General features: G+C 40.7%; 1 pseudogene; it reads left to right on the top strand.

The window, feature by feature from the left end:
- Positions 1-1,179: 1,179 nt before the first annotated feature.
- On the top strand, positions 1,180-1,800 carry LOC147450543 (small ribosomal subunit protein uS13z/uS13y/uS13x pseudogene; annotated as a pseudogene).
- The last annotated feature ends 14,036 nt before the right edge of the window (positions 1,801-15,836 follow it).

The following is a 15,836-nucleotide window of genomic DNA, read 5'->3' as shown; positions in this document are numbered from 1 at the left end:
GAAGATGCACACAATTAGTTTTTTGCTGTTTTTTTAGTTTTTTTGGAAGAAGAGATCAATCATATCTCTTCATTGATAATTACTAGGTAGGTAGTTAGGGTAGATGAGTGTTTAAAGCTTTCATGGAAGGTACTAAGAGGGGAGAGAGTGTTTTCAGGTTTGAATAGAATAGAGATGGAAATGAGAGTTTGTGTGGGTGAAGAGGAGAGTGAGGGTGAAGCATTTTGGACCAAGACAGTAAAACTGGGGTCCACCAAATTGCCGATAAAAAGTCGCTCATAGCTCGAACAAATGCAAAATAATTTTTGCGAGAAACCTTAGCTTAGGAGCTACAACTTTGTAGTTTTGTGCAAAGTCCAACTCGGAGTGGAATCATGTATGAAAATGCGCCCAAAACCATGTGTTTTTTTCTCCCTCTCAAAGTCTTCCAAGTGGGGTCCTTGGTTGTTGAGCTTGCATATATTCCAATTGGTGAGGCATGAGGGCATTACATGGACCCTTAATAATGCTCCATTGAGTCCATGAAAAATTATTATTGAATTTGATGATGATATGCATGATAACAAGTGTACAAGCTAAGGTGCATGATTATAGTAATAAAATATAAATAATATGTATATAAAATATAAAAATAAAATAAAATAAGATAAGATATACAAAAGAGGTATGCTAAAATATATATTGTTATATTTTCTTACAATAGGTGGAGTGAAAAAATAATATTTACAATTTTACACAATGTGAAAGAAAAAGTACACTGTAGTTAACTAGCGTTAAAAAATTTTGAAATCTCATGGATAAGTAAAATAGAAATATATAAATGAATAAATACACTCTCTTGAGATGTAAATAAATATAAAATTTACAAAAATCACAACACACACCTAATTAGTAGGTGGGTAGGGAGAAAAATACTCACACCTAGTTACATAAAAGGGGATGGGAAAAAATATGTGTGAAAATATATTTTTTGTTTTTATAAAATCACACTATTAATATTTATGCCCTTTAAAACAAAAGAAAGAAATATTTACATAAATACTAAGGGCAGTAATAATTTTTTGGAGCCGATTCTACCTAGGTAATTAGTAAGGGTGGAGTTTTATGGTTAGGACACACTTTAGAGAAATATAGACATTTATGAGCACACCATATCCACTATAACGTGGTATCACAAACATGAAGAAAAATAAGGTATGTACAATCTTTGAGTTAGCATGTGGGTAGAGTTAAAAGGTTAGTAGTGATGGAATGAGGCTAAAAATGTGAAACTTTTAATAGAAAAAAGCAGCTATCACTGGAAATAGTCCACGCCGGCGTGGACTGTTTCCAACAATTTTTTTAATAGTTTTTGGTTGAGAGAGAGAGAGAGTCAGTACATTTTTCATGTTCTCAACACCAAAGTGGATGGACAGTAGAAGATCATTTTTGCTGTGACATCTATTAAGAGTATCGGCAAACGTTTTTCTAACCTCGTCTGCAAGAAAGCGGTTGTAGACATGAACAAGAGAGCTGTCTGCTCAAGAGCTTGAAAACCTGATGTTTATCTCCGCCAATCCTCGTCAATTCAAGATTCTTGACTCGTTCTTGAACAGGAAGAAATATTACAAGGATGGTCGATTTTCTCAAGTGGTGTCTAATCAAATTGATATGAAGTTGAGAGATGACCTGGGAAGGCTGCAAAAGATCAGGAACCACCGTGGTCTTTGTCATTATTGGGGCTTGCGGGTGTGACGTGGTCAGCACACAAAAACAACTGAAAGGAGGGGGAGAACAGTTTGTGTGTCCAAGAAGCGTTAAGTCAAGGCACTGCAGAGTCCTTAGGATGCAATTTCTAACAGTTTTGATACTGATATGTGCAGTAATATTTTTAGAGTTCAGTTGGAGGGCTTCTTCTGTTTATCAGCTGGGTATTGTAATTCCATGAGAGCATTTTAAAGTATTCTTGCCTTGAATTACGTATTCACTGAAGTGAATGATTAACACTTCTGGAATCATGCTAAAAGAGAGAGAGAGAGAGAGAGAGAGAGAGAGAGAGAGAGAGTGAGAGCGGGAGTGTCGGCATGAGTGCAGAAAAAATCAATTTCACAAACGTACAAATTTCCCCTCTATGTTATATTCAAATAGAAAATTTCTCAAATAACGTACTTTTTTTTCAATTTAACTATTTTCATGAATTTTCCAAGCGTATTTTCTCCTTCTCCCCCTTCTTTAACTAGCTATTTTGAATTTTCAAGATCAAATGCTCACCCAAAAACTAAAAAATAAACCTACAAGAAACAGTCTGTGCCGCGTCGAAACAGGTGCGTGCCGACACGGACTATTTCGACGCGGCACAGACTATTTCCATTATGTTTTTTGTTTTTGTTTTTGCTAGAGAGAGAGAGATGTTTCTCAACTCATGTGCAGTCACGATGAGAGAGAGAGAGAGAGAGAGAGAGAGAGTCAGCATCAGTGTTCGGGGAAAATCAATTTCACAAACGTAAAAATTTCAACTTATGTAGATTCAAATAAGAAATTTTCCCAAATAGCATATATTTTTCACAATTTAACTCTTATTTCATTAATTTTTCAAGCGCATTTTCTCCTTACCCCCTCTCTTTAACTTGATATTTTCATTTTTCAACATCGAGTGCTTACCCAAAACATTTGTGAGAGAAACATGTGATAAAAGCGGCTCAAGGATAAGCTGAGGCACACTTTTCTTGAACACTAGACAACATGGTAGTGATGTGATCAAACTTCCAATTTAAGTTTGGTAGAGAGAGAGAGGTTTCTCAAATTATCTACAAACCACACAGAAGGAGGGAGAGAGAGAGAGAGAGAGAGAGAGAGAGAGAGAGAGAGAGAGAGAGAGAGTCGGCATGGTAGTGGCATGAAACCTCAATAAACTAAAAAGAAGGCCCTGAAACAGCCAAGGTGCAAACTGTTTTAGTGTTTTTTTAAATTTTTTTGAGGTTTGATGCCACTACCATGTCTCTCTCTCTCTCTCTCTCTCTCTCTCTCTCTCTCTCTCTCTCCAATCCAAGTAATCCCTCCTACAACTATGACTATGTAGCATTTAATGTCTATGGATATTCAAATGTGGATTTATTAATAATCTTACCGGAAACTTCACTAGTCGCTTTAAGAACTACTTCCCCTAAAATCTAGAAGGGTGGAGTTGCATTTTTAATATTCAATGTAGACCTCATTATCTCTATGAAAAATGAATGGACTCCTTATAACTCGGGTCGGCGGTCAAAAATCAACCGACTAATTTTCTAAAAAGTTCCAACTCTTTGTTCTGCACTTGAGTCTAGATAACTCTTTGTATTTCAGTTGAGTCTCTCTCCAACTCTTTGTTAGATATTATTAATCTAGATAACATAGAAAAAATTAGCATAGGTGTGTATAATAGTGTGTATGTGCACATATTATGTCCATAGTTGATGAGGAGGTGTGGAGTGAGATCTAAACGGGCATGGACTGTCTCCAGTATTGATAGAATGCCACATGAGATGCTGCTAATAACAAAGCTCAATGTTTGTGAGAAAGTCGCTCGGTTTTTTTCTTTGCTCAGGAATGTTAGCTCGCCGTTTGGTAAGACTCGCAGAGAATAAACATATTTCACAGGAATTGGAGCACTTTATTCTCAATGGAGGCATCAAAACGATGTTAGGGTGAAAACAAGAAGGAAAATGAATGCCTCTATAGCCTTGCACGAGCCACACCGTCGGAAGGAAGAACTATTGCAAGGCCCAAAACATTTGTGGTAATCATTTGTAGAGATTTATGAAAAACCCTCCAAGCATGGAACACACTCAAAATCAGGAGAAACAAAGGACATCATGATGAAGCTCATCTCATGGAGATGTCCATAGAGTATCCATAGACAAAAAGCAAAGAAGAAATGAAGAAGGTATGGTCGCTCAAACATGAAAGTTCCCTTTGTCTTGCTCAAAAATGAGCTCTCTGGAAGTTGTCAAGGTGTGTCGTGGCTATTAAAATGGGGGATTTCTTATCTTTTATCCCCAAGATTTTTCTCTCTCTTCCTAGTTGACAAGGTTCTGTCCTCATGAATCTTTTAATTGGCTCCTTTTAGGCCTTTTTGGGCAAAAAATGACATGTTGGTGACCCTTTGACCAAGGAATGGTTTGGGGGCAAGTGGCCGGGGACCAAAATAAGTGGCCAAGCACCTTTCTAGGCAGTGTGAAGAAGAAAAATTCTCCATTTCCTTTCCCATGAGCCCACGAGCCCCCATAGCCGAGCCTTGAGAGAGCTCCTCTCACCTTTGCTACCCTGCAGTGGGCACCCAAGGTGCCCTATATACCATCACTTTCTCTTTTCCTCTCTTCGTGTGGGATAATCCCCATGACACATGGCAATCTTCTCCTCATTCCTCCCGAGCCCAAAACATTCTAGCTTTTTCCGAAGGCATAAGAGTTTCTCAGACAACTCTCCCCGAGGCATAACTTGCTTCTCCACTCATTGAATGACGCATTGTAACACACTGCTCAAAGCCCATCACCTCAACTATCTCCAAAATGTAACACTTCATCATTTCTAATCTTATACCCCCAAGCTGGCCCAGTTTCCCTTGTCACACACACTCGCCATCACCATCTAAGTTGAGACTGCCTACTTTGAATGCTCATAGCTCATGATACCATGAGCACAACTTTATGCTCATCCAAAAAATACCTGATAGCGTCCTCAGTGCCACATCATTGCGTCCTCAGTGCCACATCATTTCCATGGGTGAAGACTTATTGTCCAACCATTGTTCCCTCCTCTCCTGGCCAAAATCATTTCCAACACGGCCGTTGTCAAGAAGTGCGTAGTGCGACTAGAAAAGCGTCGGGCCTATGACTGTGAGGATTCGTAGAAAAATCAAGCAAGGTGTAGATGATTTGAAGCTAAAAATACACTAAAAAAGAACAAAACTCTAGCCATGAAAGCTCCACTTTGAAAAACAACCAATACTAACTCAAAACTCTTGTGTCTGTGTAGATTAAGTGTAGCGTCGCTCCTAATTGCACAGATGCAGTGCTCATTCGACCTGTTAAAAACCCTAAATATACGCTTTGAGTCTTCATCGTGACCATTCAATGGAAGCTTCAGTACTTCATGGGAGAAGCCCAAGTAGTTATTTGGGGAGGGGAAACCCTAATTGCAGGCCTCACAGTCTCAACCATGTAGTTGAAGCAGCACGCGACTGCACGTGCACCTTGTAAAGGAATGGCTGTATCTCCTTGATCATATGCCCAAATGAGCTCATTCCTGGCTCTAAAACTTCTCACACAACTTGAGAAACAATGGAAGAATTTTTTATGTGGCATTTTGAGCTATTTTGAGCTTTTTTTAGGCTATTTTTGACCATTTTAGGGCCATTTTCAGCCCAAAAATGCCACTTTCTGTCTGTAAAAATCCCAAACGAGCTGGGAAAAAAGCCTAAATTGTGGAAAAATCCCATTGGGATCAAAAATCATGTTGAACCTCATTTTCCCACTTAGAAAAATCATTGAGAGTGAGTTAGATATTTTAGTCTTCACATTATGCACGTTCCAAGTAATGAAATCCACCCCCTCTGAACCTGCACATCCTCCATCATGTGCCACAGATATCTTTTGCGGTTCAGTCTCTATTTAAGTCAACATACATGTCAATTTCATCATCATCGCTTGCAACAAAATCTAGTGCATCATCCTCTTGTTCTTCATCCACATCAATAACATTTTCATCAGAGCCTTTATTTTGACTTTCTTGTGAATCAAAGGGATCCGTGTCACGTCTTCTTTTGAATAACTTGATTATTTTCCCTGCAATGGGAATCTTCATTTTTGTCCCATCTAATTCATGCAAGGTGTAAGTCGCATTCCCATGTACATGTTGAACCACATAAGGACCAAACAATCTCTTTGAAATCTTTCTTATTGTTGAATGTTGGTTTTCAAGACTACTATCATACACCAACACCCAATCACCTTACTCAATAGCTTTAGGTCAGAGCCTTTGCCTCTTATCAAATCTGTCCTTATTCTTTAACCTTCTCTTTCAATCATGCTAGTACAATCTAAATATCTTGGGGCCTTCTTTCTAGCTGTTGTATACGCAAAGCAAGAAGGTCTTCCCTACTCATTCCATCTTCCCAAGGCAATACATTCCATGTGGGACCGGAATTACATCCTCAATTGGTATTAGAGGTTTCTGACCATACATCAACTCAAATGGCATATAACCAGTAACTGAGCTATGAGTCGTACGATTAGCCCATAAAGCATAAGGAATAACCTACGCCACTCTCCCATTTTACCTTTGCAAGCCTTAGCTGAGGAAATCCACACTTCGAGCAAACTTTTCCGAGCTTATGGAAATCCGAGAAACATTGGGCTAAGCATCTCAATATTATTAGAAATGGCATAGAGGGTGGGGAGCCAGATTTGAAATCGTTATTACAACAACAAGAATCTTAAATATTTTCTATTTATAGACATGTTTAGAAAATTTTATAAAGGTATAAAATCATTGATCAACAATATGCAATATATTTTCTACTTATAGATACACAAAGAGACAACAAAAAAAACAAATCTACCATTATTTTTATAGTATTTTAAAAAATTCTCAAATTATCTCTCAAATCCCAAAAATGGTCAAAATTCTCCATCATATTTTTCTAGTAACTTGGAAAATACTCAAATTATTCCTCAAATTTAAAAAATGGCCAAAATTCTCCATCATATTTTTCTAGTAATTCTCAAACTACAATTAAATTTTTTTCAAAATTCCTAAATAACTTGACGTTAATCTTGCAAAAACATTTGAAGACTTTTCTTTGGCAACTCTTTATAGGAAGAATGGTTCTCCCTCCATAGAAGATGATAGAACTAGGACTTTATATGGCCTTGTAGAATCTCAAATGGTTTATTATTTTATGACACAGATACCTCTCTTTCTTGGCTTATTTTGGTGAACTACCAAAAAGCATAGAGTGTCCAAAAATGTTGAAATCTATCCTAATTTGATGCAAATGTTATTTTTGGAATGTTTCAAATCTTTGGCTGTTTTGTAATTTTCACAATTTGATACAACGTTATTTTTGGAATGTTTTGAATCTTTAGGTATTTTGTAATTCTCACAAATTTTAGGATTATTTTTGAAATTTTGCAAAAAAAGAAAATTGTTCTCAATAGAAGTCTTCACACACACAGAGAGACTCTAAACAAGCATTAGAGCGGTCATTGGCACGCCATGATGCGGCAAACATTAGACTCTGTATATTGGCATGCCATGATGCGGTCTAGGCTGTCGATGATCTAGCCACCCACAAAGATGGCGGGTAGGGAGTGTGGGCGGGACTGCTCATTGGTGCCATGCAGCAGTGCAGCTTGGCCACCAATGCAAGTTCCATGTCGCTATCTTGTTCCAAATCCATATTTATGCTCGGATTCGTGCCCAGCCACCTTCACTCACGTTTTGTTTGCTTCAGTAAAACTCGCTCCCTGTTCCCAATGAAAACTACTTGTAGCCATCCACGCTGCTAGGGATGTCCATAGGGAGTTTTAGGAGTGGTTCCTCTTCTTCTTGATAATGCTTTTGGCAGTGGAAAACAACAGTACACAGCAGGTTTCCAGAAAGAACAATGAGACGTCTTTCCCCAAGAGGAGATAATATGCAAAGCTACTAGTGCTTGCCAATTTCATCCAACACGACACGCACTTCAGCATGTCCTGCGCCTCCATGTGGGTGATCTTGCTACATTGGAACCCTATCGCCATTGCTCGCGCAAAGACCAGCATCGCGTCCACCTTGTTCTCCACTATGCGCACTTGTGGCCTGCTCACCATGTCCGAAAATCCTATTTCTTTGCAGAATATGCACAACAATGATTTTCTAAGCCCTAAGCACCCTGTTTGTGAGTTCCCTAGCACTTGATTCACTGCTGCACACATACTCACGAGGCTCTACTACTCAAAAGCAGAAGCAATTGTCGCTATTGAAACTGTCTGTAGCCATCCATGCCGTGCGGATGGCCACAAGAAGTTTTGAGTAGAGATTGGCCTTATCAAAAACCATTTCCTCTTTTTTTTGCTTTTTGAACCATTTGACTAGGCCTTGCATTCTTACAGGCTCGTCTCTATTGACGTTCAATGAACCTGCAAGAGATTCTTTCAATCCTCAAGGAGCTCTCGTAAGGATGGCCACAACGAGTTGTCAAGAGTGGTTCCCCATATTCTTGAAAACTATTTGTAGCCATATGTGCCGGTGCGGATGGCCACAAGCAGTATTCAGTAGAGATGGGTCATCATTTTTCTTCCAAAAACCATTTCTTTTTATTTTTATTTTTTTTGAACCATTTGACCAGGACTTGCATACTTACTGGCTCATTATTCATCAATGGATTCCTCATGAGGTTCTTTCACTCCTCAGGGATCTTTTCGCTTATCTTCAAGTGCTAATCATTTATTAAAAGAGCAAGGAGCGAGGGTTCAATGCAAACTAGTTCAAGATGTATTATGTTGGCCTATATCACTCAGGCAAACACAACATTGCCTTCAATTTTTCCAAATCAATATAAATAAAAGAAGAAATTTCAAAGACCGACTTGCTACTCTTGCAATACTCCCAATATCTCTGACTCTCACTCCTACTGCCTTGAAGAGAAGACGGCCAATTGCATGCATGAAGAGAGAGAGAGAGAGAGAGAGAGAGAGAGAGAGAGAGAGAGAGAGAGAGAGAGAGAGAGAGAGAGGCCGATTGCCATGCAACTCCCACTTGCACATGAGAATCTTTGTTGATTCCATAAAAATTAAAGAATTTCTATAAATCATGGTCCTATACTTCAAGAGTATAAAATTCTATGTGGAAGCAAGCATTTTAATAATTTTATATCATTATAGCTTGTTCTATACTCATGATGAATGAGAGATTAAAGAGAGAATAAGTTTGTATCATTGTATGAACAATCCCAAGAGACTTAAAAGATCTATGTGGCATAGAGTTTTCAAATCACGACTTGGTAGAGAGAGAGAGAGAGAGAGAGAGAGAGAGAGAGAGAGAGAGAGAGAGAGAGAGAGAGAGAGAGAGAGAGAGAGAGAGAGAGAGAGAGAGAGAGTCATTCACTCCTCTCGCAATACCTATAGCCATCCCTGTCGACATGGATGGCTATACATAATTCCATTTCAAGAGAAACGATCCCTTGTACATACAACATAGAACACTTAGATAATGGGCTTCTGTAAAATCACACATTGTTTTTCTAGAGAGAGAGAGAGAGAGAGAGAGAGAGATAGTTCTATTATCATCCTTGAAGATCAAATAATACCTATGGGACCGAATGAACATGTCACGTTGTGTGAGTGGAGGTCATAAGTGACCCTCGATGCTCAAAAATGATTGAAATGAGCATCGCAATAGAGAGTCCACATCGTGGTTGGGAGAGGAAGGTGTGTAGGGAGAGCTCATGGCTGAATATATGGGGAAAAGACAACCTAATGTGGTCAAAGGCTGAGCACTCAAGTAGTGTGTGATACTCACTCTCTCGCACTTGACGAGGACATATGGTACAAAGTCGATGAGACTCCTCGCCAGTTCCATAATGTCTTGTCTCGGAGCGTAGAGAATGGGAGCTAAGACGAATGGAGGCAATGGTGCGGATTGCACTCAATGGGATGGGCTCAAGGATGTAGGGATGGGTTCAGTTACCAGGTTCAGAGAAGGAGAAATTTTTTGTAGTTTGGGGCAATGTGTGTGTGTAAATGGCTGAAGCGAGAACTCCGGATTTCTCCCAAGCCGTGATACATTGGCATTGTAAGAAGGCCTCATTAACTTGGGAGTCGATCGACACATCCTTGACCAAGTGACATGCATCCCATCATCCAAACCATTCCTTGATGTCAAGCATCCACCCCAAACTTAGTATTTTTCTCTTGCATGTCTTATGGACCTTTTGACTTGCTTCATATGCGATTCTAGGAAGTTGATACAAAGGGATATGTTGTGTCTTAAGCATGTACTCCATAACCCTTTGCATGCCCAAGACCTCAATGGGAAGTGATGCGGACTGAAGAAGTAAGACCATGTAGGATGTTTGTGTTGAGAGATAAACAGAGAGCACAAAAATAGAGACCCAAAGTGTGTAGAATACACACACCATTGTTCCTCACATCCGTTCAGCAAAATCTGCAAAACAGGCTTGGGATATTTTAGCAGGTCTTTATTCAAGCTGCAATGAGGCTAAAATTGCTTTGCTGCGTAAAGAGCTGGAGTCGAAGATTATCCATGAGGAAGATTATATGGACACTTTCCTTGCTAGTGTCAAGGATATCAATGAGCAGCTTATTTCTGCAGGTGAAGTCATTTCAGACAGTTCCCTTGTGCACTCTATTCTTGATGCCTTACCAGATTCCTACCACACTTTTGCTAGTACTTGGAGACTTATGACCCAAGGAAATCCTGAAGTTGTCAAGTTTGATGCATTATGCACATTGTTGTTGCAAGAGTCACTTTCTAGCAAAAACAGGACTAGGCAGCGTGCAGTTGAACAGGCTTTTATTGCTTCTGAAAGAAAGGGTGATAACAGTAATACAACCACTTCTTATGGTTCTGCTGCGAGTGGAAAAACTTATGTTCCTAATGCTTCTGCTGGAAGCACTTCATCTGGCAATTCTTGTGATAAGGGCAAAAAGAAGATGCGTTGCCATTATTGTAAAGCCAATGATCACTTGATCAAGTCGTGTCCTAAGTTGAAGGCCAAAGAGGCTATAAGAAGAAAGAGGGTGGTTCCACTGCAAATGCTGGTTCCACTACAAATGCAGCCATTGTTGAGTCTTCTCTGAAAGGAGACTGTAATGATGATGTTGATGCAGAATGGGCTTTTAGCACAGAGTGCACTTACAATCCTGCTGTCCATGATGCATGCTTGTCAGTTGCTGCACATTCACATGTGTGGTATTTTGACAGTGGTGCTACAAAGCACATTACCTCACATCGTGAATTGTTTACTTCTCTCGAGTCTGTCCCTCATGGGAATTCAGTCACTTGTGCCAACAACGCCTCTTATCCAGTTCAGGGAGTTGGAAAGATTGTGCTCACTACTGCTAATGGAGGTTGCTTCACACTTGTTGATGCACTTTATGTACCTGGGATCAAGAAGAATCTCTTGTCTGTATCCGCACTTGCTAGACTTGGACTTGTAGTCAAATTTGTGGATGATAGATGTACAGTTCATGATCTCAGTTTTGATGATGAAATTGTTGCATCTGGGCTTTTGTGCCGTGGGATGTATAAGCTCACTTTGTATGACAAGTGTGGACAAAATTTTGCAAATGTTGTTGCAGATTCAAGGGCTATTTCAGATGCAAAACTTTGGCATGCACGTTTTGGTCATCTGAATTTTGCCAGTTTGCTGCGTTTGCAGAAATTTGATATGGTTGCTTCTTTGCCGCCTCTTGAAGCACCTGTCAAAGATGTTTGTGAAGGCTGTATTTTGGGTAAGATGCAGCGTCCTAAGTTTCCAAAGGATGGTTCAGTTCGGGCCACATGCAGGTTGCCGCTTGTGCATAGTGATGTTTGTGGGCCCATGCAAAATCCGTCCTTGGCAAATTACCTGTACTTCGTGACTTTCATTGATGACTACTCCAGGCATGCATGGGTATTTCGGCTTAAAGAGAAGTCCGAAGTTTTTATGTGCTTCAAACAATTTCTGGCTATGGTTGAAAATGTCTCAAAATGTACTATGGGCACCCTCCGTTCCGATCGAGGGGGGGAGTATATGTCTCATGAATTTAATGCATTTCTGGCTAGTCGTGGGATAAAACACCAATGTACAGTGCCTTATACACCTCAGCAAAATGGTGTTGCTGAGAGGAAAAACCGGTCACTGAAGGAAATGGCACGATTTATGGTCAAAAGTCAAGCTTTACCGCATTCTTTTTGGCTTGAGGCCATCATGTGTGCCACTTATGTACTTAACAGGTGTCCTACGAAAGCTTTGTAGTCTATTACTCCATATGAAGCATGGCATGATAGAGAGCCTTCTATTGAGCACATGCGTGTTTTTGGATGTTTGGCATATGCTTTGGTGCCACAAGTGCAGCGCGGAAAATTGGATGATAAGGCTGTCAAATGTATTTTTGGTTATTATAGTGCTTAAAGCAAAGGTTACAGGTTGTATCATCCACAAAAAAACGTATTCTGGTTTCTCGGGATGTAGTATTTGTGGAAGATTCTGTTCAGTCCTTGCTGTCATGTACTAGAGACAATAATGTAAGCTCACAGGACATTTATGACACTTTGTTTCCTCTTTTCAGTGGTGGAAATACGAATGTAAGTTCCAATGAGGAAAATGTACAACCTATGGGGTTTCTGAAAATGTTCTAGATCAGCCTATTACCTATGTAGATGTACATGATGTACTTGATGAGGAAAGGGCTGAAAATGAGCACGCTAGAGGTATGCCAAAATGGCTGGTGCACACTTTGCGTGACAGTAAATTGGATGCACCTTTGTCTGGTCGTACTCGTTCAGGCTCTCGCCATGCATCTTATGCATATATTGTTATGCTTTGACTGTGTCTAGCTTACATGATGTTGAGGAGCCTCTGACTTTTGATGAAGCACAAAATTCAAAAATTGGATGGCTGCCATGCAATCAGAATATGATGCACTTATAGAAAATGAAACATGGACTTTATGTGATTTGCCTCCTGGCAAAAAGGCCATTGGTACGAAGTGGGTTTACAAGTTGAAACGCAAGCCGGATGGTGAGATCGATCGCCATAAGGCTCGACTTGTTGCAAAGGGTTATGCACAGCAAAAAGGAATACACTATGAAGAGACTTTTGCTCCACTTGTCGTATGACTAGTGTGCATTTTCTATGTGCACTGGCAGCTCATTTTGGTTGGGATGTACATCAATCAGACATTGTTACTGCTTTCTTGAATGGTGACATATTTGAGGAAGTTTATGTAACGCAACCTCGCGGTTTTGTCATAAAAAGATAAGAGGACAAAGTGTGCAAATGTAACAAGGCTTTGTATGGGTTGAAGCAATCTCCTCGTGCTTGGTATGAGAAAGTTGACACTCATTTGGTCAAACAAGGCTTTCGTAACAGTCCAACAGAAAGCACATTGTATGTAAAGCGTGAGGGTGATGTACTTCTCATTGTGGTTCTTTATGTTGATGATTTGCTGATCATTGGACCAAATGAGAGACATATTTCTGAATTTAAGGCTGATTTGAATGCTACTTTCAAGATGAAAGATTTGGGGCTGTTGCATCATTATTTGGGTATACAGTTTAAGCAGTGTGATGGTGGTATTTCCTTGTGTCAGAAAAGTTACATAGAGACATTGCTATGTAAGTTTGGACTTGAGGATTGCAAACCTATTGCCACTCCCATGGAAATAGGTTTGAAGTTGAGTCTACATGATGCTGGGGATCCTGCTGATGTCACTCTTTACCAAACTGTTGTTGGCTGCCTCATTTATGTATGCAACACGAGGCCGATATTCACTTTGCAGTCTCACAGGTCAGCAGATTTATGCAAAGCCCAGGGTCTAAGCATTGGCAAGCTGTCAAGAGGATTTTCCTCTACCTTAGCGGCACTTTACATCTTAGCGTGTTTTATCCCAAGGGGGGATCATTGCTGCCAGACTTACATGATTTTTTGGACTCGGATTGGGCTGGTTTGACACGCGAGTGTCCACAAGTGGTTTTTGTTTCATGCTTGGCAGTTCATGTATATCATGGTTGAGCAAGAAGCAACCTATTGTGTCCACTTTGAGTTGTGAGGCTGAGTACAGGGCAGTCTTCACAGCTACGGTTGAGTGTGTATGGCTCAGATGCCTTATGGCTGATTTGGGTGTTGGACAGGACACTACCAACACTATCTACACTGACAGTCAGGGCGCATTGGTAGTTGCGAGGAGCCCAGTTTTTCATGCTCTCACGAAGCACATTGAGGTGCATTACCACTATGTCAGGGAGAGGCTCTCGCAGGAGAGGCTCTCAGTAGGAGAGATCATCTTGGCTTATGTGCCAACACAAGACAACCTTGAAGATCTTTTCACAAAGGCATTGTCTCGTGAGAAGCTTGAAGCTTTCCGCAAAGCTGTGGGCTTACTCCCCTTTGTGGACTGATCCTGCCCTCAGGGCATGGCACTTCCCTATACTCATGTGCCAGCTCTCGTTCACCACATCACTCCAAGGGGGATTTGTTACCATATACATGTGGTAGTGATGTGTGTGAACACACTAGGACCGCCGGGCATTTTTTCCCTCTTTAGGAGGTTTTTTCCCCCCGTGCATTGTATATACGCCCATCACTCAAGGGCTATCTATCTTTCCATTGCACACTAAGTAACACAGTCTCTATTGTGTGCCTTGAGCTTCCTTCATCTTCTCCAAGCTGTGTGTGTTTCTCTGCAACCCTAACTCCAACAAGGAGAGCTCCCTCCTTTCTGCAGCTTGCTGCTGCTGCATAAACACTGCAAAATCTTGAAACATTTTCATTGTGACTGGATCAAACCGAACGCCTTGTTTCTCCACAGCTTTAAAACTTTGTTTTGAGACCTTCAATGAAGATTTTTTACCCTAACCCTAGCCTATATCACGTATTGCCTTGTGTCAGAAAAGTTACATAGAGACATTGCTATGTAAGTTTGGACTTGAGGATTGCATACTTATGGCCACTCCCATGGAAATAGGTTTGAAGTTGAGTCTACATGATGCTAGTGATCCTGCTGATGTCACTCTTTACCAAACTGCTGTTGGCTGCGTCATTTATGTATGCAACACGAGGCCGGATATTCACTTTGCAGTCTCACAGGTCAGCAAATTTATGCATAGCCTAGGGTCTAAGCATAGGCAGGCTGTCAAGAGGATTTTCCTGTACCTTAGTGGCACTTTAGATCTTGGCTTGTTTTATCCCACGGGGTGATCATTTCCGTCAGACTTACATGCTTTTTTGGACTCAGATTGGGCTGGTTTGACACGCGAGTGTCCACAAGTGGTTTTTGTTTCATGCTTGGTAGTTCATGTATATCATGGTTGAGCAAGAAGCAACCTACTGTGGCCACTTCGAGTTGTGAGGCTGAGTACAGGGCAGTCTTCACAGCTATGGTTGAGTGTGTATGGATCAGACGCCTTATGGCTGATTTGGGTGTTGGACAGGACACTGCCAACACTATCTACACTGACAGTCAGGGCGCATTGGTAGTTGAGAGGAACCCCAATTTTCATGCTTGCACAAAGCACATTGAGGTGCATTACCACTATGTCAGGGAGAGGCTCTCAGCAGAGAGATTAGCTTGGCTTATGTGCCAACACAGGACAACCTTGCAGATCTTTTCACATAGGCATTGTCTCGTGAGAAGCTTGAAGCTTTCCGCAAAGCTTTGGGCTTACTCCGCTTTATGGACTGATCCTGTCCTCAGGGCATGGCACTTACCTTTACTCATGTGCCAGCTCTCGTTCACCGCATCACTCCAGGGGGGATTTGTTACCATATACATGTGGTAGTGATGTGTGTGAACACACTAAGACCGCCAGGGCATTTTTTCTCTCTTTAGGAGGTTTTTTTCCCCCGTGCATTGTATATACGCCCATCACTCTAGGGCTATCTATCTTTCCATTGCACACTAAGTAACACACTCTCTATTGTGTGACTTGAGCTTCCTTCATCTTCTCCAAGATGTGTGTGTTTCTCTGCAACCCTAACTCCAACAAGGAGAGCTCTCTCCTTTCTGCAGCTTGCAGCTGCTGCTGCATAAACACTGCAAAAGCTTGAAACATTTTCATTGTGACTGGATCAAACCGAACGCCTTGTTGATCCACAGCTTTAAAACTTTGTT

Source organism: Adiantum capillus-veneris, chromosome 9 (assembly GCF_014529385.1).
Source record: "Adiantum capillus-veneris isolate H3 chromosome 9, ASM1452938v2, whole genome shotgun sequence".
In the NCBI taxonomy this organism is placed as follows: Eukaryota; Viridiplantae; Streptophyta; class Polypodiopsida; order Polypodiales; family Pteridaceae; genus Adiantum; species Adiantum capillus-veneris.
This window is presented reverse-complemented; position numbering and strand designations above follow the sequence as displayed.